Raw genomic sequence first — 10,858 nt, forward strand, 5'->3', positions numbered from 1 at the left:
AAATATTCTGTTAGCTATTACTAAAATACCTTCTTGTTACAGCAGCTTATGCTTGCAACAAATGAGAGTGCTTATCTTGGCCCAAATCCTCACTCATACTCTTAATCTAATTTTTTGATCTTCTTGATTTCTGAGAAGAAAATCATCTCATGGTTTAAAATTTTATTTCTATTTATTCACTTGATTATCTTTTCCTATGTTTAAAAGCCCTCTGTACTTTGGAGAACTGTGTTCATATGCTTTGCTCATTTTTCTTTTGTATTATTTTGCTAATTTGGCAGAGTTCTTAAATATTGAATATTAATAAAATTAGCCCTTGGTGATACGATTTTTGGGGGGCGGGGGCCAGGTTACCCTTTGTCTTTCACTCTGTTTATGGTCTTACCCTTTTCTGATCATGTAATCCTAACCCTTCCTAAACCATCCTCCCTAAACCATTCTCCTGGTTCAACCTGACTTCTCCCTGAGCCGAGGGTCCCTTGTCTTTCCACGTTTATCTCCTCTCCTTAAGCAGATGTCGGGCCTTTCAGAGGTGGAACATCTTTACATCCAAATGATCAACACATAGATTCTTGGTAATCTCTGTTGATGAGGATAATTACAGCAGCTCTGGGTATGTTCGCATCAAGTCATTGCCACACATACTCCATCACAGTGTGGTTTTTTCTCAGTTTATCTGTGTTTCTTCAAGTTGCTGGTGTTTGGGCTCACAGCAGTTTCATGGTGTCAGCACAAAACTACATTCATGAAGAAAATGAGTTATCTGGCACTTGGAAAGAAGAGTTGTCTAGGCCCTGGGTTAGGTCAGCTCTCGCACACTATTCCAAGTTGAATGTTGGCTACTGGCACTGTGCTCTTTTAATGTTGCTAAGTAGGACATTTTCCCTGTCATGTAGTCCCAGAACTGTCAACAGTGAGAACCTTTCTAGGGAACAGTAGAATGACCTTGCAATTTTCTTTTTAAAGATTTATGTATTCATTTTAGAGAGAGCACGAGGTGGGGAGACTAGAGGAAGCAGGAAGCCTGATGCGGGACTCGACCTCACAACCCTGAGGTCATGACCTGAACAGAAATCAAGAGTCAGACCCTTAACTGACTGAGCCACCCAGGCGCCCTGACCTGGCAAGTCTAAGAGGAGAGTGTGGTTACAGAAGATGCGAATGACTGACCCAGAACCTGTTGGAAAAATTACAGTCCTCTGACATTCAGCCTCCACTAGTCTTTTGATCTAACAAGAAGGGGACCTTTTATGTGTTCACAGAAACACAGAACACAAAGTAAAATAATTACATGGAAAATAATCTACTTTGCCAATTTAAAGATACTACGTGCCATGCCCAGGACGGGGTAGAGATATACACTGGATAGTAGCCAACAGGGCTGGTAGCATGTTTATGTAGGTTTGATTTAAACTTTTTGCAATATGGGCAAAAGATGAGTGATTTAGTTACGAAAATTGACATGGCAGTTTGTTTTGTAAAAACAGAACAACCCAAAATATCCATAGGCTATATTATCTAGTTCAGCATTATTTTATGAAAAAGAAAAAAAAAAAAAACGAGATTCAGAAAGGTTTCAATTCCCCCAAGTCACGTAGTTAGGAACAAAATCCAGGTCTCCTGACTCCTGGTCTAGTATTTTTCTAAGAACCTCCGGTGCTTGGCAGTCTGGGCCCTGTGAGAACCATATGAAAGGAAAGAAAATGGAAGAGTGTGTGGCTCTCTCTCATCCCTCACTACTCCCAGCAACATCAAGTAGGCAGAAGGCCAGTGGAAAAGAGCAGACTCTGGCCTAACGAGGGCTTTCTGTCCCTTCCTAAACATGGTCGCCAGTGCCCAGGGCACACTGAGCATTGACAGATGCACTCTTCTTCCAGATGGAGTGAGGCTCCTGCTGGGGGTTACGACTGGAGGGCACATTGTTCGTACCAAGCCCATTTATGCTAATGTTACATTGCTGATTACATAATTGAAGTAAATTGTACATATCAGCTGTACTAGATATGGTGGAGACAACTTATTTAAGGAGATGATTCTGTTGGCACATAGCTTCAAACTGTGTTTTCTTTCAACTACAGAGAAACTAGACTTTCAATTAGGGTCAGTATATTATAGATGTAGGTTATAGGAGAAAGAAAACATAACTCCTAGCAATAGACCCATGGGTATATTTTTTTAAGATTGTATTTGAGAGATAGCATGAGTGGGGGTGGGGCTGGAGGGAGAGGTGCAGAGGGAGAGGGAGAAGCAAGCTCCTCACTGAGCAAGGAGCCCAACGTGGTGGGGGAAGGGTGGAGGGATGGGGGGCTTCATTGCAGGACTCTGGGATCATGACCTGAGTGGAGGTCAGATGCTTAACCCACTGAGCCATCCAGGTGCCCAAAAAACCCATATTCTAAGAAAAATTCCTAACTACATAAATTTGGTGACAAAGTATATTTATATATTTTAAGCATTTTAAAATATATAAGGGATACACTATTTTTAATGGTTTTCCACTTAAAACTTTTTGATTGGCACTCCTAATTGTGTCAAGGGAGAGAGATTTTGTTGTAAATCTGAATGCCAAATCCCTGTCAGATCCTGTATTTTAACTTTTTGTGTATTCCCTCTCAGATTTCACAGTATCAAGCATCACAAATGGTATCTTCAAAATTTTTAAACTCTTACTCTCAATATCAGATTTTAAATATAGTCTGTCTTATCACTGGGAAACATGAAATAGACTTCACTTAGGTGACAAAACTAAATTTCACATTTTTCATGTTCCAGTAATTTTAGACAAATTACAAAAATTTTAAATACTTTCATTTTTAATCAGTAAATTTAATTTCACTTTTTTAAAAAATATTTTATTTATTTATTTGACAGACAGAGATCACAAGTAGGCAGAGAGGCAGGAAGAGAGAGAGGAGGAAGCAGGCTCCCTGCTGAGCAGAGAGCCCGATGCGTGATCCCAGGGTCCTGGGATCGGGGCTCGATGCGGGCCTTAATCCCAGGACCCTGGGATCATGACCTGAGCCTGAGGCAGAGGCTTTAACACACTGAGCCACACAGGCGCCCCTAATTTCACTTCTTTAGTAGAAGTGCTTGATGGATGATTTATAAGATGCAGAAACATTTTTTTCTACTGAACTTAGGGAAACAATCACAGGCTTATTACTTATTAACTCTAAAAAATTATCATCTATCCACTTCCTATATGAATTCAAAAAATTAGCAGTCCTGGCACATGATCAAATTAATTTAAGCTCTAGGCCAAAGGTGGGGGTTGAACTCAGCACCTGGAGATAAGAGTCAGAGGATCCAACAACTGAGCCAGCCAGGTGCCCTTCAACTTGTCCATTTATTCCTAAACTTGAAAGGAATACTCTGCTACACCAAAGCCCACTCCAACAAAGCTGGTATATATTTAGATATATGACTGAAGACATTTCCAAAAGAGATCTGTAGTTTAACATCTAATGATAAAGATCGGTTGAGTCACATACATGTGAATACCATGAAACCACTAAAAATCGTGTTTTAGAAAAAAAATACATAAGAAAATGTTTCACATTTTCAAATTGTGTGACCATAAAATGAATATATTTCATAATACAACAGTATTGGAGTATGCAAAGTAAAAGCTCCTTTTTTTAAACATCCCCATCTATTAAAATATTAATATTGGTTAACTCTGTGGGAGGATTATAGGTGATTAATGCTCTTTCTCTGTGCTTTTAGGCATTTTTTTTCTTAAATGTTTATTACTTTTGTTAACAGAAAAATAATTGTAATAAAGAAATGTATGAATAAGTATGGCATTCTTAGAAGTCTCCATTAGCAATGACAATTCTACATGAGGATCCATAGGAAAAGTAGTGGTTTAACTTGAAAAAACTTAAAAACTTTAAAAACTTATAATAATTAAAAAACTAAACTAGGCCGTAGCGCTTTTCACAGAAAAGGGAGATGAACTACAAATACAGCCTTCCACTTCTAAGTTGGAAAAGAATATCTGATGCCCTCTTGTGGCCAATAATTTTAATAAGGTAGTTTTTTCTTCTTCATTCAAATCAGTCTAAGAGAATAACACCAAAATGTCTATTCAGTTGCTTTCTAAATGACAAATAATGCTCACATACTATTCTTAACAACTTAAAGTCTATTTTCCCAACATGGGTCCTGGAGTTATACTACCAGGATTTGGAGCCCTGATAATTTAGGTCACCTGGGGCAACATACTTGAATACTCTCAAGACAGTTTCCTCATGTGTAAGATGAGAATAGTAAAACATACGTAGGTTTATCCTAGAATGGACTGGTAGTACCTGTCAGATAATATGGTGAACATCTACCCACGAGTAGACACAAATCGTTCTCTTACTGGTCTCATGTCTTTCCGTGGTCTGAATGAACTATCATCTTTTATTATGGCAAATGCTGCTTACTGCATCAATTGTACATTTTTATACATTTGCAAAAGTATTTCCATAGGTTATCTTCTATGTATGTAGAGTTTGAATTATGGGGTTAAGAGAATATATGCATTAAAAAACATTGACAGTATCAAATTGTCTTCTACAAAGAATGCAAATCACAGTCTTTACTGTGTTTGTCTACGTGTTAGCCGAAAAATGGTATTTCATGGATTCAACTTGTTTCCCTTGTCATTAGTGTGCCATTAGCACATTTTCTGGTTTTAGCCATTTGCATTTCTTTATATTTACTTAGCTCTGCTAGATAATTATATGTAGGGGCACCTGAGTGGCTCAGTTGGTTGGGTGACTTCGGCTCAGGTCATGATCCTGGAGCCCTGGGATTGAGTCCCGCAGCGGCCTCCCTGCTCACAGGGAGTCTGCTTCTCCTGACCTTCCCCTTCTCATGCTCTCTCTCTCTCGTTCTCTCCCTCTCAAATAAATAAAATCTTTAAAAATAATTATTTAATTAATTATATGTAGGAGCTTTTCATATTCTCAGAATAGTAATTCATTTTCTTTTAAACGTGCTGTAGGGGGCGCCTGGGTGGCTCAGTGGCTTAAGCCTCTGCCTTCAGCTCCGGTCATGATCCCAAGCTCCTGGGATCGAGCCCCGCATCGGGCTCTCTGCTCAGCAGGGAGCCTGCTTCCCGCCCCCCCTCCTCCTGCCTCTGCCTACTTGTGATCTCTCTGTCAAATAAATAAATAAAATCTTTAAAAATATAAAGAAAAATAAACATGCTATGGAAATTTTCTCTTTGGAGTTACTTTTAGTTTTATGATGCCTTTTATATGCAGCTTACTTTTCAATTCCAAACCACCAACATTCCTGTTAAAATTGGGAAAAGTTTCATAAGCTAAAATTAGTAAATATTTATATTTATATTACTTTATATTTATATTACTACTTTTACAGTTTCATAATTAACATTTTATCTTTAACCTATCTGGAATGTATTTTTATAGCTTAGGGTAGGAATTTAGTTTTTAAAAAATGCATACAGGGGTGTCTGGCTGGCTCAGTCAGAGAAACATGTGACTCTTGATCCTGGGTTGTGAGTTTGAGCCCCATGGGTGTAGAGATTATTTAAAAAAAAAAACTTTGAGGTGCCTGGGTGGCTCAGTCAGTTAAGCCTCCGCCTTCAGCTCAGGTCCTGATCCCACGATCCTGGGATCTAGCCCTGTGTCTGGCTCCGTGCTCCACCATGAGTCTGCTTGTCCCTCGCCCTCTGCTCTGCTCATGTTCTCTATCCTCTCTCTCAAATAAATAAAATCTTAAAAAAAAAAAAAAAGTTTTGACACTAAAAAATTCTTTTAAATGCATAGCCAAACAATTCACTATTAATTTTGTATTAGTGAATTATTTTCAATTTGAAAAGTCACATTCACCATATATTAAATTTTGTTCCTGGTTGTGCTCTTCTAATTGTTTCACTGTTCATTGTTCAGTTTTATGTTACACTTTTGACTATTTTTGAGAATTATTCTTCCATGTAAACTTAAAATCAGGGTTTTGTGTTTGATTACAATTTTATCAGACTTTTAATTATGATCTATATTGACTTTACATATTAACTTGAAAAGTGAAGTTTCCATAATGTTGAGTCAATTTAGAAATACAGAATATTCTTCTCGTTGGTTTTCTTTTTGTAAATTTTTATAAATTCTCCGTTTGACTCCTTTCTGTTGTTAATTTCCAGGTATTTATTCTTAATTACAGAGGTTTTCTTCAACAAAGCAGTATTTTAAATTTTTCTTATGAAATTAGTATTAGTTACATATAACTGGGAACAGTGGAGGAAAAGTATATAAAACTACCACTCTATTACAAGCATTTATTATTTTGGAATATTTCCAAAATAGACGCAGTATGATCGACAAACAAAATTTTTAACCACACTGCAATCCTTTAATTCAGAAATGTAATAGACTGCCCATGAAACATACATGCAATTTGGTTATCAATATATTTGTATTTGCTAAAAATAAATCCACCAAACTTAAATTAAGTATTCATAAAAATGTTTTGTCTCTCTGCCTCTCTAGTTTCAAAGTAATAATGCTCAGTATAAAAGCCTTTTTTAAAAGATTTTATTTATTTTATTTGACTGACAGAGATCACAAGTAGGCAGAGAGGCAGGCAGAGAGGGGGGGGGGAAGCAGGCTCCCTGCTGAGCAGAGAGCCCAATGCGGGACCCATCCCAGGACCCCGGGATCATGACCTGAGCCGAAGGCAGAGGCTTTAACCCACTGAGCCAGCCGGGCGCCCTCAGTATAAAAGTCTAAAGACTGATATGTACAACCTAGAAAAATAAAGTTCTCTGTATCTGACCCTTTGCCCTGCCACTGAGATCACTAGCTACTGTCAATTTGGTATTTTTTTCTAGATAGTTTTTGGCACCATCATAGAACTATTTTTCTTCCCCAATTTGCAGTTATTTCCCGTTTTCAACATTTTATTCTCTGTCATTACAATTTTTTTAATAGCTACATGGTATTTTCCACAGTATTTTCTTGGATAGATGTTCAGATTTTACTTAACTGTTTACTTGTTGGCTGCTTGGAGTTCGTTGTTTTGGCCACTCACAATTTTGCAATAAATACTTTTACGTAAGTAATGGCCCCCTTGTTTGAGTATTTCTGAAGACCGATTCCTAGAAGTACAGTTTCTTGGTCAAAAGATACGCACATTTACATTTTTAACTGCCCTTCAAAAATGGTGGCACTTAAAAGCCAAGTTATGGATGTCTACATCATAATCCTTGGCATTTTCAAGACCTGTGAAATTTAAGCAAGGCTCCAATTAGTAACTTAAGGGAGTCATTTCTGTAACAAGTCACTCCTTTGAGGGTAAAAACAATGAAGTTTAGCACTTCTATCTATGCTGATCATGTGCTTTAAGGAAAAACATCAAACCACCCTGATTGCAGTGGTGTTTTTTGTTACAAGTACTCATGGTGAATTTGCTTCTGACAAGGATTAGATGGGGTTTTCATGTCATTCCTTATGTTATCCTTTAAATTATGTGAAAGAACAAAGGAATCTGGAAGGTGCCTAATGCTATAAAATTGGGAGACAGACTATACTTTCTGTGGTGAATAAAGTGTGTACATTTTTAACAGGAATCACCTAAGCCTTTTCTTGAATTAGTGCTTGCATGACAACGTCCCAGTATAATAAGCCGATGCTCCATCAGTAATGTAGGGATATTGTGTTTCCTTTCAGACCTCAGTATTACTGCCTTTCACAACTGGAATACAGACTCCCAAGAGTATTATGAGAACACTGAATTCCATGTTAACTCACCAAATACTTGATAACTAAAAGAAGCTAAAGCCTGTGATAAACTTGGGCCTCAATAATACCATTACTTCTCTATGAGTGATCTTTCCCCTGGATCTGTCATTGGTACAGTTCGCTTTGTCATCTCAGTCCTGTCAAGTGCACTGTATTTCCTATTGCAATTTGATTTATAGTTCAAGCAAATAAAATGTTATTAGTCCCTTTTCAGAAACATCTGAATAGTTTGTAAGAAGAACTTTGTCAAGGCTTTATTGCTAATCAGCAGATATTTTAATGTCTTATATCCTCACTTGCTTAATCTAATCTTTGCATGTTACTCTTTTTCAAATCTTGGCTTGATACTAAAACTTCTCACAGTATTTGAAGTAATGAACTGAACCAACGTACCATCAACCAGGGGCTTTACAAAACCCAGGTTGGTTTGAGTCAAGATTTCATTTCTTAGCTTTCTGTTGTCTTGGGCATTTTTAAACTCCTCTGAGAGTCCTTACCTAAATTGGGGTAATAATGGTACCTACCTCATGGGGTTATGAGGATTAAATAAGTTATTGGCACATAGATGTGAAAATTTTTATAACTTATTTAACGTTATCTGTAAAATGGAGAGAATGGCTGCTCTGGCAAAGGAAATGTAAACACATAATAGTGTTTAAGTTTTGCTTCTTTCCAATCATCAAATAAGAAATCACTTTCACAGTAATAGTTGAGTAGAAATCAACATAAATACTTTATTAATCTTGGATTGAAATCATTAAGTTTGCTTAAAAGTTAAATATATTAAGATAAATATTACACTGAAAAACTGGAAATAAGCACTTTAGTATTGATATGGTAGAACTTACCAAAAGAATTTGTATTTTTTTTTTAAACATTTTATTTATTTATTTGACAGACAAAGATCACAAGTAGGCAGAGAGGCAGGCAGAGAGAGAGGGGGAGGCAGGCTCCCTGCTGAGCAGAGAGCCCGATGTGGGGCTCGATCCCAGGACCCTGAGATCATGACCTGAGCCAAAGGCAGAGTCTTAACCCACTGAGCCACCCAGGTGCCCCAGAATTTGTATTTTTTAACTATTAAAATTTTCATGTCCAAGTTTAATCTCTGAATTCAGAGCTTTGCAGTTATACTACAAATATAAGATGGAGAATTAAAACAAATTATCATCATTCAGTCACAAATCAGTTCTGTTTGAAACAGCCTGAAAAGGAACCTGAAATTATGCAGCAATATTGTCTTCATTAGGGCGCCTGGGTGGCTCAGTGGGTTAAGGCCTCTGCCTTTGGCTCGGGTCGTGATCTCAGGGTCCTGGGATCGAGCCCCGCATCTGGCTCTCTGCTCAGCGGGGAACCTGCTTCCCTTCCTCTCTCCACCTGCCTCTCTGCCTACTTGTGATTTCTCTGTCAAACAAATAAAATCTTAAAAAAAAAAAAATTGTCTTCATTAGAGCAGCCCTACATTGTTTAAGGGAGACAGACTTGGAGATGTCCTAGAATCTTAAATACCATTAAGAGTTTGACAAATGGGGTGCCTGGGTGGCTCAGTCATTAACCATCTGCCTTTGGCTCAGGTCATGATCCCAGGGTCCTGAGATGGAGCCCCACATTGGGCTCCCTGCTCGGCAGGAAGCCCGCTTCTCCCTCTTCCACTCCCCTTGTGTTCCCTCTCTCGCTGTGTCTCCCTCTGTCAAATGAATAAATAAAGCCTTAAAAAAAAGTTTGGCAAAATTTACCCCATGCTTACTAGACTTAATTTAGGACTGATAGAAAGATGGCTTTTATCATTAGGAATGGATTGGAAAATCTTTATCGATGAGTTTTCTTTTGCTTTAAATAACTTTTCTAACCTCCCACCTCTAACAAGGTGGGAGGCTGGATAGTCAATCAAAGGGCAAAATCTACAGGTACTATGTCTAATACACAGTCAAATGCGAAATTAGTCTTTTTCCCAAGGCACTCAGCCATTTAGCTGTCAGCACTACTGAATAAGAGATTTAGGTTTTATAGTAATCAAATGTGGAAAGAAAAATCTGGTTACTAGATGTGTGCCAAAAATACTTCCCCTTCTTGACAGTATGGCTATTATGCTTCTAATTTTTCCAGCTTCTAACTACAACATGAGCAAACTAAAAGAACAAATGCTGACTCCATGATAAAAATACTTGAAACCTGCCACCTTTACAACTGCACACAATCTGTCATCACACTAAACTCTCAACATGTTAAAAACATTTTCAAACTTAAATAAAATTAATCTTCCTGTGATGCCAGTTACCCCTAGAAAAATATGCTTGTTTGAATAGGCATTCATTATATATTTCAAGAAAAAGGATTATCATGGTTGGAAATATATTAAAAGATACATGTAGTTTATCAAAGATAATATTAAAACTAGAAAAAAATTATTAAAACTAGAAAAAAAGTCTATAAGGTTTAAAAAGTTTCCTACTGAGGTTGCAGAATTTAAATTCCACATATTCTCAAACCTTTGGGCTATATGCATCCTTATAATTTGTGCACTTCTCTGGTACTCTATACTTAAATAGAATTTATCAGAAAAAATGACAACAGGAATACTTGGAATAGCCAAGGCCTTCTAATGACTTATTAGGGAGCTGTGATTTTTCTGACAAGTCAAATAACTTATGACTAGAAATAAAGATATGGGTAACAGGAAAAAAAGTATTTATCTTCTTTTTTAAAAAATTTAATTTGGGGGGAAAAATCTAAATTCTTTTATCTCTTTCTCTCTTTTTGTAGTTCAAGTATGCTTACAAGACTGACGGCATTACGGTGGTATAAATATGAAGGACTACTGAAGAATCTGAATGAAGTACTGTACTATTTGGCTTTATTTCAGACATTAAAGACTTCTCATGTTGGAAAAAAAGCTCAAGAATAGAAATGTAAGAACATGCTTTATGCAGTGGCATTAGGATTATAAGTCAGATGCCATATCAAAATTGATACAGGCTAAATTCTTAGGAAAATCCTATCTATAGCAACTTTGATGGCTGAAAAATGTTTTATTGTATTTACATTTTCAATTAGTACTACTAATAAACTGTAGATTTTTATATGCACATTTTTGATACGGCTGA

Source organism: Enhydra lutris, unplaced genomic scaffold (genome assembly GCF_002288905.1).
Source record: "Enhydra lutris kenyoni isolate GAN:26980312 unplaced genomic scaffold, ASM228890v2 scaffoldscaffold2, whole genome shotgun sequence".
Lineage (NCBI taxonomy): Eukaryota > Metazoa > Chordata > Mammalia > Carnivora > Mustelidae > Enhydra > Enhydra lutris.